Genomic DNA, 14,680 nt, shown 5'->3' on the forward strand with positions numbered 1-14,680 from the left:
CTTTCTCCCCAACTAATCTGTAATCCTCCCCCCCCCCCCGGGAAGTTGCAGCCCCAGAACTGTCCCTGCCTTTGTCTCACTGCTTCCTAGGGAACCCTACACAGATGAGGCTTCCAAGGGGAACCCCTACTTGATCTTGGCACCCCTTTTCCTGAGTGGGGGGTGTCTAAGGACAATTAGAACAGGCAACTTTCTCTGCTGCTCTGGCCCAGCACCCAGCCCCGAGTTCTAGAGAGGACCCCTTTTCCCTTTTTCCTGGGACAGCCAGCAGAGAGAGAACACGCTGTCAGATCTGATTCAGGCTGCCCACAGAAGTTGGTTTAAGCACAAGTCCTGCTACACAAGTCTTTGTTGCTGTTTTTGGATGGTTGGTTGGTTTTGTTTTGCTTGTTATTTTGGTGATAGTATGGATTGCAAGCCTCATTTTCATTAATAAATTGGTGCCCCAATTCAATGGTAAGTCCAAAGGATACTTTGCAGCTCCTGCCCTATGGAGTGGGGAACCGCCTGGTCACTCTGGTTGAGCTGAGGCCTCCAAGGCTATACTTGGATGTACTTAGAAGGGATAGAGGGCACACTGGGCTCTAAACAGGATTGATCATCTCTGATCCAGAAGCTATTTGTATTTTATATATTGAGAATGAGCCACTCCTGATGATGCTAGGGGTCGCTTCTATATCTGTCTAGGAACCAGGCCCTTTCTGCATGCATAGAAACTGGGTTTTTGTTTTATTTTTATTATAACACCATGATTTGCCAAATTATTTATAATATAGTTGTTTCAAGATTTAAATGTACACACATCAATCCTACCATTAGAGTGATCTTCCATCCACCAATATACCCAGTTTTCCACCCACCACCCAAGCCTGCCCCCCCCCCCCCTTTGCAGGCACAAAACAAATTTATTTCATATTTTTTGTCACAAAACAAAGACAAGTGGAATTATTGAAACTTAGGTCAACAAGGGTCAGATTGAAATAATTGTTCTATATCTCAGTGGTGTTAGTAAAGTCATTGAGTGTCTAAGGATATACTGAGTTTTGATTGGTGCTTCTGTGTTGTTAAAGTTTAGGTTCATTGAGTTTGAAGGTCTCCTATGTAACTTTCTCATCAGATTTCCTATAATGCTACTGGGCTGATACTGCTATAAAAATTTGGGGTGTTGAGTAGCTTCACGGTCCAGGATCTATAAGTCTGGAACGAATGGAATAGCCTGGAAGTTTGATAAGATTAAGTAGTAGAGCTGGGCCATATCTGTCACAAAATGTCATGTGTGGTGACATGGCAGACTGCCTGGGGTAAGTGGACAATCACCATTGTCTTTTGAGCTTAGTAGAGGAGCTAGACTGTTTTTTCTGCCCAGAAGATGGAAGGTATGGGCAGAGGCTACTTTTAGACTTAAAAGCTAGCCTTTTGCTTGTAAGAATACCTCTTGTCAATGTTTACAACTAATGTCTGAGGGTATTCAGGGCAATGCTGTTTGCCATCTGGTTTAGATGCAAACAAACTAAACCTCCATCTTGAGTGGGGGTGACCTTGCTGTGGTACCACCAGAAGTCTCAGGAAGGACAAGCTATCCTGATGATCTTACTTCCAAGGGATACTTGGTTCGAAAGTATACAAGAGATATATACAAGATATATATCTTCTATAATATATACATACATAAATACATATATATCATATATACATACATATGTACAATATATAATACAATATATTATATATATATACAAGAGATACAAGGTTTAAAAGTAGGTATTGAAGGAAGGACAATTGCAGGTCATCCCTCCTGAAAGATGAATTTGGATAATCATAATTCAGAAGTTTGCTTGTCCTAGAAAGTTGATCAACTCTACTCTAACTGTTTTAGACAAAGTGTTTCCTGAAGCAATGGGAAATTCCTGAGGCAGCCTTAGTGGAGATTTGGATATTTTCTGGTACCCAAGAGAGCATACAGCAGGTCCTTGGTTGAGGTTCAGCTCAAATCTGAGGTACTGCGGGACCCCCTCTGTCCTACTATGTCACAGGAGGAGGGCTGAGCAAAACTTCTGTTTGTTGGTCACTAAGGTAGAGTTCAAGTTTCTAACCAGAATAATAAGGTAAACTTTGGAGTGACAGATTCAAAGTATCTCATTGTTTAGAAACACAATCTCGCAATATTGAAAGATGCTTTCATCAATAATTGCAAAAGGCTATTTCAGAAACAATGAAGAAATAAAATTGACTAATTCCCAGGAGCAATAAACCATCTTTGTACCCAAATTAGCAGCTTGGCTTTACTTTTCTTTGATTGTAAAAGAAGTAAAATGAGGGCTGGAAAGACAGTACTGCAGGTAGAACAATTTCCTTGCACTCGGTTAACCCAGGTTAAATTACTGGCATCCCATATGTTCCCTCAACTTCACTCAGCATTCCTGGGTGAGAACTCAGGAATCATCCCTGAGCATCACTGGATATGAGAGTGAAAGATAAGAAAGAGTAAAAGAAAAAGAAAAAGGAGAAAGAAAGAAAGGAAGGAAGGAAGGAAGGAAGGAAGGAAGGAAGGAAGGAAGGAAGGAAGGAAGGAAGGAAGGAAGGAAGGAAGGAAGGAAGGAAGGAAGAAAGAAAGAAAGAAAGAAAGAAAGAAAGAAAGAAAGAAAGAAAGAAAGAAAGAAAGAAAGAAAGAAAGAAAGAAAGAAAGAAAGAAAGAAAGAAAGAAAACATGGTTACACATGACCATATCTCTATTTCAGCATGCAAATTAGAAAAAAGATAGGTTGGAAGATCAAAGACCTCTAGAACCTCCTATTTATTATGGCACTAGCAGGAACACAGAGAATCTGAAGTCACACAGAAGACTGAGCTTAAGTAATGCCCAAGAGGCAGAAGAGCAGGTGCCTTTTACTATGTCTGCTAGGAACAACCTAATCCCAGGCAGGAATGTGTTCTCAGACAAAACAGTCCTCCAGGGCCTCTAAGAGGGACACTGATCTAGGGAAGATCAGTGCTTAAAAAGATAATATTCAACTGTTGTATTGTCAAATTTATTTATTCACTTATGTATGCCAGTACTGGTGCAGTGAGGCACCGTAAGAAATGGTCCCTATCCTGTTTGCAGATGACATGATACTCTACTTAGAAAACCCTACAGACTCTACCAAAAAGCTTCTTAGAAATAATAGATTCATATAGCAAAGTGGCAGGCAACAAAATTAACACACAAAAACCAATGGCCTTTTTATACACCAATAATGATAGGAAAGAAATGGACATTAAGAGAACAATCCCATTCACATTGGTGCCACACAAACTTAAATATCTTGGAGTCAACCTGACTAAAGATATGAAGGATCTATACAAAGAAAACTATAAAACACTGTTCCAAGAAATAAGAGAGGACACACAGAAATGGAAACACATACACTGCTCATGGATTGGCAGGATCAACATCATTAAAATGGCAATACTGGGGCCGGGTGGTGGCGCTAAAGGTAAGGTGCCTGCCTTCCCTGTGCTAGCCTTGGACGGACGGCAGTTCGATCCCCCGGTGTCCCATATGGTCCCCCACGCCAGGAGCAACTTCTGAGCCATTAGCCAGGAGTAACCCCTGAGCATTACCGGGTGTGGCCCAAAAACAAAAAAAAAATAAAATAAAATAAAATGGCAATACTTCCAAAAGCATTGTACAGATTTAACGTGATTCCTCTAAAGATACCCATGATATTCTTCAAAGAAGTGGATCAAACACTTCTGAAATTCATTTGGAACAATAGACACCCTCGAATAGCTAAAGCACTCCTTGGGAAAAGGAATATGGGAGGCATTACTTTCCCCAACTTTAAACTGTACTACAAAACAATAGTTATAAAAACAGCATTGTTTTGGAATAAAGACAGACCCTCAGATCAGTGGAACAGGCTTGAGTACTCAGAGAATGTTCCTCAGACATATAATCACCTAGTATTTGATAAAGGAGCAAGAAATCCTAAATGGAGCAAAAAAGCCTATTCAACAAGTGGTGTTAGCACAACTGGTTAGCCACTTGCAGAAAAGCGAACTGAGACCCCCAGCTAACACCATGTATGAAAGTAAAATCCAAAAGGATTAAAGACCTTGATATCAGATCTGAAACCATAAGGTATATAGAACAACATGTAGGTAAAACACTCTATGACATTGAGACTAAAGGCATCTTTAAGGAGGAAACAGCACTCTCCAAACAAGTGGAAGTTGAGATAAACAGATGGGACTATATTAAGCTGAGAAGCTTCTGCATCTCAAAAGAGATAGTGCCCAAAATACAAAAGCCACCCACTGAGTGGGAGAAATTATTCACCCAATACTCATCAGATAAAGGACTAATATCCAAAATATACAAGGTACTGACAGAACTATACAAGAAAACAACATCTAACCCCATCAAAAAAATGGGGAGAAGAAATGAACAGACACTTTGTAAAAGAAGAAATCCAAATGGCCAAAAGGCACAAGAAAAGATGCTCAACATCACTAATCGTCAGGGAGATGCAAATCAAAACTACTATGATGGGGCCGGGTAGGTGGCGCTGGAGGTAAGGTGTCTGCCTTGCAAGCGCTAGCCAAGGAAGGACCTCGGTTCGATCCCCCGGCGTCCCATATGGTCCCCCCAAGCCAGGGGCGATTTCTGAGCACATAGCCAGGAGTAACCCCTGAGCGTCAAACGGGTGTGGCCCAAAAACCAAAAAAAAAAAAAAAAAAAAAAAAAACTACTATGAGGTACCACCTCACACCACTGAGATTGGCACACATCACAAAGAAGGAAAACAAGCAGTGCTGGTGGGGATGTGGAGAGAAAGGAACTCTTTTTCACTGCTGGTGGGAATACCTTCTAGTCCAACCTTTATGGAAAGCGATATGGAGATTCCTCCACAAACTGGAAATTGAGCTCCCATATGATCCAGCTATACCATTCCTAGGAATATACCCGAGGAACACAAAAATACAATACAAAAATTCCTTCCTCAAACCTATATTCATTTCAGCACTATTTACAATAGTCAGACTCTGGAAACAACCAAGATGCCTTCAACAGATGAGTGGCTAAAGAAACTGTGGTACATATACACAATGGAATATATGCAGCCGTCAGGAGAGATGAAGTCATGAAATTTTTCTTTTGGGGGGGGGTTTGGGGGTTACATCCGGCAGTGCTCAGGGGTAATTCCTGGCTCCAGGCTCAGAAATTGCTCCTGGTAGGCACGGGAGAACATATGGGACGCCAGGATTTGAACTGATGACCTCCTGCATGAAAGGCAAATGCCTTACCTCCATGCTATCTCTCCGGCCCATAAAATTTTTCTATACATGGATGTACATGGAATCTATTATGCTGAGTGAGGTAAGTCAGAGGGAGAGAGAAAAATGCATCTCATCTATGGGTTTTAAGAAAAATGAAAGACATTTTTAACAATATCTCAGAAACAAGAGAGATGAAGGGCTGGTAGGTGCAGCTCATGACATGAAGCTCACCACATAGAGCGATGAGTGCAGTTAGAGAAATAACTACACTGAAAACTATCATAACAATGTGAATGAATGAGGGAAGTAGAAAGCCTGTCTTGAGTACAGGTGTGGGTGGAGTGAGGAGGAGAGAGATCTGGGAAATTGATGGTGGGAATGTTGCACTGGTGAAGGCGGGGGTGTTCTTTTCATGACTGTAATCATACAACTATAATCATATTTGTAATCACAGTGTTTAAATAAAGATAATTTAAAAAAAGAAAAAAGAACAAAAAAGAAATGGTCCCTACATGAAGGAAGATGCCAACCAGGCAAGAGGTGGGGGAGGAAGGTTCATCTTTGTCTTTAAGAGTTTATGGTAGGGGCCGCAGAGATCGCATGAGGTAGGGTGTTTGCTTTGCATGCAGAGGGACTGTGGTTCGATCCCCGCATTCAATAGGGTCCCCCGAGCCTGCCAGGAGCAATTTCTGAGCATAGAGCCAGGAGTAACCCTTGAGCGCTGCCGGATGTGGACCCCTGCCTCAAAAAAAAGGAAAAATAAAAGAGTTCATGGCACATTAGCATTGGGGGAGCAAGCTAAGGCTAAGAGTGACCAGAGCATGGCTGTGAGATGGCCAACCAAGGCAGTGAGGTGGCAGTGAAGCTGTTTTGCTTCATGGCTTTGCATTGTTTCTAGGCAATAAGACCAGCCACAACACATTAAAAAAAAAAAAAACATATACTGCAAATGTCCCAATGGGAAGATATGTAGAACCCTACCACACTTAGTGAATGGTGGCAGTTCTGAAGACTCAACTAACATCAGCCACTAAATAGCCTCTCTGATAAAGATTTTAGTGAGGAAATGTGGAGGATGGTCAACAAAATCATGGAATAAACTGAATGAACAGCACATAAGACTCAAGAGGGTATGAGAGTAGAAATGAGAAAACTTCAAACTGAAATAACAAGTCAGAAAAACTTGGCAGCTGAAATGAAGAACTCACTGGAAACCCTCACTTCTGCAGTAATAACTGCAGAAGACAGAATCAGTGAGCAGGAAGATGAGCTGCATATCTCCATAAAACAGAAGAAATTGGAAAAGAGCCTTACAACAAATGACCAGAAGATCAAAATAAGCAAACAAACAACAATAGAAATTTGGGGGGCCGGGAAGGTGGCGCTAGAGGTAAGGTGCTTGCCTTGCAAGCGCTACCGTAGGATGGACCGCGGTTCGATCCCCCGGCGTCCCATATGGTCCCCCCAAGCCAGGAGTGACTTCTGAGCGCATAGCCAGGAGTAACCCCTGAGCATCAAATGGGTGTGGCCCAAAAGCCAAAAAAAAAAAAAAAAAAGAAATTTGGGATAAATTCAACAGGAATAGTATAAGAATTATTGTAGGCCTAGGGAGGCAAGAAGAAAACTCCAATGAAGAAGCAACAGACAAAGACATCATTATTAAGAAGCTACCAGAACTGAGGACATGTACCGACATACTGCATACCCTAAGAGTACCAGCTAAAAGAGACCCTAAAAAAGGAACCCCAAGGCATATCCTAAGCACAATATGAAAATGAAAGGCAGGGATAGAATACTGAAAGCAGCAAGATCAAAAAGGGAAATTACAGAGGCCGGAGAGATAGCACAGTGGTAAGGCGTTTGCCTTTCATGCAGAAGGACGGTGGTTCGAATCCCAGCATCCCATATGGTCCCCCGAGCCTGCCACGGGCGATTTCTGAGCATAGAGCCAGGAGTAACCCCTGAGTGCTGCCAGGTGTGACCCAAAAATTAAAAAGGGAAATTACATACAAAGAAGTATCCTTAAAATTTACAGCAGATTAATCACAAGCAACCCTACAGGCCAAGGCAGTGGTGGGATATAGTGGGGGAAAACTCAGTGAAGTGAACACCTCACCAAGAATATTTCACCCAGCTAGACATTCATTCAGGTTTGAAGGAAGGATACACTGCTTCACAGATAAACAACAGCTTGGAAACTTTACAACCTCTAAGCTTTAAAAGAAGAACTGAATGCTCTACTTTAAGACCTCACAACACACCAAACTTCTACTAAAAAAAAAAAAAAAAGAGCACAAACCACATGGCAACAATCTCCCTCCCTCAATGTTAATGGACTAAATGCACCAGTGAAGAGAGACAGAGTGGCAAAACGGATCATAAACTTGAACCCAACATTCTGCTGCCTGCAAGACTTCATGGCATAGTGAGCAGTGAGGGATCACAGGCCAAAGGGGAGCAAGAGAAGGCAACCTAGCAAGAGGAAGTGCTCGTAGGAGGTGGAGGAGGATTGCCTGGTTCCCATAAAGAATCTGAGGAAGAACACTTGTTCGTAATAACTGAAGGGAGGGTAGAATTTAAACAATTTGAGTATTTTAATAGAGGGATACCAAATAGACAGCCTTTATTGTTGCTGCTCCTACTTATGGACTAATTACTGAACAATAGTAATTAGGAATAATAAAGGTCACTCAAGTTTTGGCTTGGACCTCTTGTTTTGTTTTTTGTTTGTTTGTTTGGGGATCACACCCGGCAGCGCTCAGGGTTACTCTGGGCTCTGCGCTCTGAAATCGCTCCTGGCAGGCTCGGGGGACCATATGGAATGCCGGGATTCGAACCACCGTCCTTCTGCATGCACGGCAAACACCCCACCTCCATGTTATTTCTCCGGCCCCAGGTTTGGACCTCTTGATAAAATAAATATTAACTGGGGTGCAGAACCAAGAGTAACCCTTGACCACTTTTGGGTGTTCCACCTCCCCCACAAAAAAATATATATATATATTAGCAACATCTCCTTTATCCTGAGCATTATTCATCTGTCTCCGGACAGTACTTCTGAAGCCACCTAAACTCAATGGATCTGATCTCTCCAGCTAGGCACCTTCACCAAATTCATCAAACAAAGAGCCTCAGAGCATCCTCCAGCTCTCTAATCAGCTAACCCTGTGCATATGACAGTCATCAATATTCATCAATATTTCTTTGTGTGTGTGTGTGTGTGTGTGTGTGTGTGTGTGTGTGTGTGTGGTTTTTGGGTCACACCTGGCAGTGCTCAGGGGTTACTCCTGGCTCCATACTCAGAAATTGCTCCTGGCAGGCACGGGGGACCATATGGGACACCGGGTTCGAACTAATGACCTTCTGCATGAAAGGCAAACGCCTTATCTTCAGGCTATCTCTTCGGCCCCACATCAATATTTCTTGATGAATAAATGAAGCAATGAGAAGAAAAAAGAAGAGGAGGAAAAACAGGCAAAGCATCCTATTAGAAATGTGCCAGATCTGAAAGATAATGAGGGTCAAGTTTAGCTCTGCCTAGCCACCCCAAAGCTTTCATACATAACCAATGGCATACTTCCAATGTGCAGTTACTGGGCCAGAACTTAGGCAGGAAGTAGCATGCAGCTTTTTTAATGCTGGAACAATAGTTTGAATGTTAGCAGCACAAAGAAAGTGGCTTTGGTTCAAACCACTGGTATTACTACATCAGTCCAGGTGAGAGACTACAACTCTTATCCCATTTATCCCAGCCTTATGCCCTTTTCAACCCAGCAATTCACATGCCAAGCCTTTTACACTGGTTTAAGCTAAGCTTTCCCCATAATGGGACGGTAAACCTCACATCCTGCTCCTTTGTAGTGACCTCTGGTTTGAAACCCCAAGAAAAGTATTGGTAAGGAAGTGTGAAATCAGAGCAATATCAGCTCTAGATGGACTAAAAGGAAAAAGGAGTTTCTAAAAAGACATTCATCCTGGGGGCCAGAGTGATAGCACAATGGTAGGATTACCACTGGGTTGGCCTTGCACATGGCTGACCCAGGACGGACGTGGGTTCCATCCCCAGCATATGATACTCTGAGCCAGGAGCGATTTGTGAGCACAGATCCAGGAGTAACCCCTGAGTAGCACCATCTGTAAACAAAAAAACAAACAAACAAAAATAAATAAATAAATAAAAAGGTATTCACTCACATTTGGACTCTAGCCTGGCCAGTAGGAGACCCCAGCCAGGCTTTATCTCCTGCCCCTGCCAGTGGTGTGCATTTGGTTTTGTTTTGGGTTTTTGGTTTTGGTTTTGGTTTTGGTTTTGGTTTTTGGGCCACGCCCAGCAGCACTCAAGGGTTATTCCTGGCTCTGTGCTCAGAATTTGCTCCTGGCAGGTATGAGGGACCATATGGGATGCCAGGATCCAAACCAACATCTGTCCTGGGTCAGCCGCTTGCAAGGTAAACGCCCTACTGTTTTTTTTTTATCTCCAGTCCCAGGTGTGCATTTGTTTTTTTTGTTTTGTTTTGTTTTGTTTTGTTTTTATTTAAACACCTTGATTACATACATGATTGTGTTTGGGTTTCAGTCATAAAAGGAACACCACCCATCACCAGTGCAACATTCCCATCACCCATGTCCCAAATCTCCCTCCTCCCCACCTGACCCCTGCCTGTACTCTAAACAGGCTCTGCATTTCCCTCATACATTCTCAATATTAGGACAGTTCAAAACGTAGTTATTTCTCTAACTAAACTCATCACTCTTTGTGGTGAGTTTCCTGAGGTGAGCTGGAACTTCCAGCTCTTTTCTCTTTTGTGTCTGAAATTTATTATTGCAAGAATGTCTTTCATTTTTCTTAAAACCCATAGATGAGTGAGACCATTCTGCGTTTTTCTCTCTCTCTCTGACTTATTTCACTCAGCATAATAGATTCTGTGTACATCCATGTATAGGAAAATTTCATGACTTCATCTCTCCTGACAGCTGCATAATATTCCATTGTGTATATGTACCACAGTTTCTTTAGCCATTCGTCTGTTGAAGGGCATCTTGGTTGTTTCCAGAGTCTTGTTATGGTAAATAGTGCTGCAATGAATATAGGTGTAAGGAAGGGATTTTTGTATTGTATTTTTGTGTTCTTAGGGTATATTCCTAGGAGTGGTATAGCTGGATCGTATGGGAGCTCAATTTCCAGTTTTTGGAGGAATCTCCATATTGCTTTCCATAAAGGTTGAACTAGACGGCATTCCCACCAGCAGTGGATAAGGGTTCCTTTCTCTCCACATCCCCGCCAGCACTGTTTGTTCTCATTCTTTGTGAGGTGTGCATTTGTTAACCTGGTAGAACCATAGGTTAAATAGGACTTTTGTTATGGATTATCAGACCATAAATGGCTTGAAATCAGTTAGTAGTGACATTATAGAAAGTAAAAAAAAACTACGAATTATGTTCACTCATAGTACAGTACTACCTGTTTGCCATTGTTTGGAGGCACTCGGGGCCCAGCAGTGTTAGTGTGGGGACTGAAGTATCTTAGGAGAGAGACAGATCAGAAGCCTTAACACCCAGATGAACTTAAATTTTCTCCAGTAGAGCTGTCTAACTATTTCTGAGTCCAAAAATTGCTGTCCCCAGTAAACACATAAATTGAAGCTTGTCTGTGATGGCTCTGAGAGTCCCATTAGGCCCACAATGGGGGCCCAGAACGCTCAGAGAGTTCAGGAGGCAGGAACAGAGGACCAGGTCAGTCCCCAGTTTACATGGATCTCACCAGGAAGGGAGACAGCAAACTTTGAGCACACCCTTCTACCCTCCTTCCCCACGCCATGTTTTTTTTTTTTTTATCATCCTGGGAGCCCCTACTGAGAGACTCAGTCAAAGCAATTTGTCCCTGCAGGCAAGGACCAGACCAAACTTCTATGAAGGCTAGTGGCCTGTGCAGACGTTCTTGGAATGGATAGATGGTTCTTGTATGACTCCATTGAGACCCAGCAGGGTGGGCCAGAATGAAAACTAACTAAACTAAGTACTCTCTGCTTCACCACCCTTTCCCCCATCGTCATCAGGTCCCATCACTGGGACAGTGGTATTCTGATAAAGAAGTTCACAGGGATACAAGTCAGCAGCGTCATGGAACCCACCATCTGGAAATGCTGGGATGGCATCTGTGGATGGTAAGACTGCCACTAGGAGGGGGGCTACACCCAAGGGCAGCAGCAGAAAACCTGTGACTTTATTAAAAATAGACCTTGCTGCCAACTGTGCCCATTTACAACACACACACACACACACACACACACACACACACACACACACACGTCCATGGTTGGAATAAAATCTTCCTAATCTCAGTTCTCACTGAGAAAAGAATATGCCCCAGACCATGAACTAGAGAGGTGCCAGCCAGGGCATCCTGGAGAGAGGCAATGTTGCCCATGCAAATTTCTTCCCAGAAAGAAACCCAAGTTGGAAGTTCCTGATCCTGGAGTTCCCTTTGCTTCCCTCCCAGGCCACATTCTTCTCAGAGAGGCCTCTGTGTCTGCTGCCTCATATCTGCTGCCCACTGGCAGGGGGAGGATGTCTGGGAAGAGGTAACCAATTTCCTCCTTGTCCCCAGATCTGGCCAGTGTCACCCTGTTCTAGCAGCTTCAGGCCAAGACCTGTTTTTGACTAGCAGAAGAGCTAGGGAGGTGATCAGAAGTGCAAGAACTGGGGGTGGGGGGATGGGGGGGAATGCATGTGTTACCCAAAACATCTACCCATTTCTAAAGCAGATGAAGACAAGAGAAGCAAAGTGGGAGCTGACATCTGATATTCACAGTTGCTCGCTACAGACAAGCTTTGGGGATATCCACAGATACTCAAGAACCCCCACTGATGCCCAAAGCTTGGGGAACAGCTGGTGCCAGGGTTCTAGGGTCACCTGATCCATGCAGGGGTTATATGCTGGATGGCATATATGCAGGCTGGGCTCAGGTTGGAACTTTGGTAAAGGAAGAATCAGCCCAACCCAGGGATCATGATGTCCCTCATGGTTAGTCCTATATGATTTTCCTCCTTGGCACACAGCTGCCACCCAACACCCATTTGGGGGAAGACTCGATCTTACTCTGGTCCTGCTTCCTGGCTTTTCCTCCATGTCTCTGCCTTGTTCTTTCTCCTTTTCTCTTTATGTTTCTCTCCTTGACTTCCTTCTCCCTGTGGTGTTTCTCTATCTCTCTCTCCCTCCATCCTCACCATTTTTGTTCTGGATACTCCTCCACTGGGCTTGCTCTAACCCAGCCTAGCAATTTTTTTTTTATCACAGGCTTACAATAATTGTCATATCTCCCATGTTCAACCCCAGTACATTGTGTAGGGTAAGGAATAAATTGACCCATCTTTCCCCTTCTTAGTCTGCAATCTGCAGAGAACACCCAACAGATAGTCTGGCCCTGCCCTTGACCTTGGGTAGAAACATCTGTGCTGAGCAGGACTGAAGGACTTCTTGAATGGAACAATCAGTGTTGAAGCACAGATTCCCTGGCAGGCTGATTTGTCTGGGGTCCTGAAGAGAGTTGGTACAAGGACAAAGCTGTGGAAGTATGGGAGAGGCTCAGAGGAGCTGTATACAGCTAATACAGCTGTAGAGGGACAATGAGAGGAGTCATCAAGAATGTCCCAAGGGGAGGCTGGAGAGATAACATGGAGGTAAGGTGTTTGCCTTTTATGCAGAAGGACGGTGGTTCAAGTCCCCTGTGCCTGCCAGGAGTCATTTCTGAGCGTAGAGCCAGGAGTAACCCCTGAGCACAGCCGGGTGTGACCCAAAAACCAAAAAAAGAAAAAGAATGTCCCAAGGGTAGAACTCTCCTTAACATTGAAACTAAGGTATCACCATTGACCTAGCAATTGAAAGCAAAGATAAACAACTAGAACTACATTAAATTAAGAAGCTTCTGCATCTCAAAGGAAATGATGATAGAACATAAGGCTGCCCCACAGAATGGGAAAAATTATTCACTCAATACCCATTCTATATGGTATTAATATCTAAGATATATAAGAGCTTAACAAGAAAAAAAAATCCAGCCATTCAAAAAATGGGGAGAAGAAATGAACAGAAATTTTTTTTGAAGAAGAAATACAGATAGCCAAAAGGCACATGAAAAAAGAATGCTTCGCATCATTAATCATCAGGAAGCTGCAAATCAAAACAATAATGCAGCATTATGTCATGCTACAGAGACTGGCACACATAGTGGGAATGTCAACTGGTCTGACCTTTTAGGAAAACAATATAGATTTTTCCCAAAAAAAAAAAAAAAAAAAAAAAAAACTAAAAATTGAGCTCCCATAAGATCTAGTAATACTGCTCCTGGGAATATTCTCTAGGGGCCCAAAAGAACAATGCGGGAAAAGCATCTGCATTTCTATGTTCACTGCAGCTTTATTCACAATAGTCAGAATCTGGAAATAACCCAATTTCTCAAGAACAGATGAATGATTGAAAAAAATCAACTATGGTATATCTACACAATGGAGTACTATGCAACTATTGAAATTTATTTATACATGGATGATATAGAAAGTATTAAGCTAGGGGGGCTGGAGATATAGCACAGAGGTAAGGCATTTGCCTCTCATGCAGAAGGTCAGTGGTTCGAATCCCGGCGTCCCATATGGTCCCCTGAACCTGCCAGGAGCAATCTCTGAACATAGAGCCAGGTAACCCCTGAGCACTGCCAGGTATGACCCAAAGACCAAAAAAAAAAAAAAAAGTATTAAGCTGAATGAAATGCATCAGAGGGAGAAAGGAATAGATACAGAATGAGCACACTCATTTGTGGGATACAAAATAAAGATAATAGGGTAATAATACCTGACACAGGGGGCCGGGCGGTGGCGCTAAAGGTAAGGTGCCTGCCTTGCCTGCGCTAGCCTGGGACGGACCGCGGTTCGATCCCCCGGTGTCCCATATGGTCCCCCAAGCCAGGAGCAACTTCTGAGCACATAGCCAGAAGTAACCCCTGAGCATTACCGGGTGTGGCCCAAAAAAAAAAAAGAAAAGAAAAGAAAAGAAAGGTAATACCTGACACAATAGAAATGAGGACCAGGAGGTTCATAGTAGTAAGCTTGCCACAAGGAGTGAAGGAGTAAAGTTAAGGCAGAGTAGGGACCATATGACAATAATAGTTGGAAATGATCACACTGGACAAAAACTGGGTACTGAAGAAGGTAAAGAGATATGCATGATACCCCTTCAGTAACAATATTACAAATCACAATAACTAAAATGAAAAAAGAAAGAGAGAAAGAAAAGAAAAATGGGGGCCGGGCGGTGGCGCTGGAGGTAAGGTGCCTGCCTTGCCTGCGCTAGCCTAGAACGGACCGCGGTTCGATCCCCCGGCGTCCCATATGGTCCCCCAAGAAGCCAGGAGCAACTTCTGAG

The sequence above is a fragment of the Suncus etruscus genome, chromosome 7 (genome assembly GCF_024139225.1).
Source record: "Suncus etruscus isolate mSunEtr1 chromosome 7, mSunEtr1.pri.cur, whole genome shotgun sequence".
Classification (NCBI taxonomy): domain Eukaryota; kingdom Metazoa; phylum Chordata; class Mammalia; order Eulipotyphla; family Soricidae; genus Suncus; species Suncus etruscus.